The following is a 1,756-nucleotide window of genomic DNA, read 5'->3' on the forward strand; positions in this document are numbered from 1 at the left end:
TCATCGCAGTTTAACCGGATACTGATAAGTGCATTCTCTCCTGAGACGTTTCCTAAGGCCAGCCAATCACTCATAGAGCGACACCATTCTCGAAAACTGCTTTGTGTCATCTCATAGCTACACTTCTCAGGGCACATCGCCCTAACACCTGCCGAGGCTGAACCATGTGGTCTTCCTTGTGCCATGAGGCCAACCAAAGCCTGTAACAAGTCCTGTCCCTCGTGGTGCCGGCGTGCCGGTGTTGCACTTCCTGCTTGCAGTGCCCCTGGGGGAACGTCTTGCTGTGCCCCTGGGTGTGTTGTGATGGCCTCGTCTCAGCATCTTGTAGGTCCTGCTTTGGAATCCTACTCACTGCGCCATGTAAGCAGGTTGAGACATACTCGGGACCAGTTGATTCCTTTAATGTACATGAGTTGATTACAGATCAAGGGATGAGCGGGAACTGACTTGTCTTTTCCCGAACCCCGTGCAAAGAGATACACATAACAGGGAAAACATATCGTACCTCAAATGGAACATTCCTACAGGCCTAAACATAAACAAGGACAAGAGTAACATACAATATACAACGACTGGTACAGTATCGATGATGTGGAGAATATGGAAACACATAGAAGGAATAAAAATTAAAATAGTTAAGAATATTAAATACCTAGGAGTAACAATCAGCAACATGAAAGACTGCTTCAGAGAACAGATAAAAAGGGCCCAAATTAAAGCAAAGCAGATGGCAAATATGGCTAATGCAGTCATCAATAAAAGCTGTAGCAGGTAAAAATAAGGAAAATTGTACTGGAAAGGACTAGCGATGCCTTCATTCATGTTAGCGATGGAAGTCATGAAACTTGACAGGAAAACAACTAAATGAATTGCAGAAGATAGATAATAAAGTATACAGAACAATATTGAAAGCGCCAAGTTACACAGCAAGTTGTGCGTTAAGATCTGAAATAGGGGCCTCTTCCTGCCAATCTAGAGATATCAAGAATAAACTTTTCTACCTGAAACATACACTAAAGAATGGTGGAAATAGGCTCCTATATGAGATAACAATGGATCAGTATGAAAACAAAAAAAAACCCTGGATAATGCAAGTAAAAGAGTATATGAAAGAACTAAACATAAACTTAAGTAAATTGAAGCAGTTAAAGACAACAGTTAAGAGAAATAATAAACAATTGGGACAGAAAAATATGGCAGAAAGAAATGAATGAAAAGTCAACATAAGAATCTACAGAAAATATAAAGAAAGCATAAGAGAAGAAATCTGGTATGATAACACTGAAAAACAATGCTGATCAGTAGGGCCAGACTAGGTATACTAGGATTAAATGATAGAAATAGGATAAAAGGAGAAGATACAAAATGTTATACTGTGAGGAACAAAATGAAAATTTTAGAACATTTCTTTACTTTACTGTCCAGCATACAATGAAATTAGAAATAGATATAGCTTTATGCAGCAACCATATCAAGAAAATAAAGAGGAATTAGTAGCAAATATAATCTTATTGGTAGTACTAATGAGGGAGGAAGTGAGAATAGGAAAGATTTTATAAAAGAAATGTGGTATTTCAGAGAGAAGAAGCTCAAGCCAAACACAAACAAAGGAGGAATAAAAGAAGCAAGGGAGCCGTTTTCAAAGGCTTATCCCACCCACTACTACTACTACTACTATAGTTGCCTAGTAGCCTAGCCAGACCAAGTCTAGGGTACTCGAATATATAGGTAGGTATCTGTGCTTACCTACTTTTGG

This window comes from Macrobrachium nipponense, chromosome 27 (genome assembly GCF_015104395.2).
Source record: "Macrobrachium nipponense isolate FS-2020 chromosome 27, ASM1510439v2, whole genome shotgun sequence".
NCBI classification, from domain to species: Eukaryota; Metazoa; Arthropoda; class Malacostraca; order Decapoda; family Palaemonidae; genus Macrobrachium; species Macrobrachium nipponense.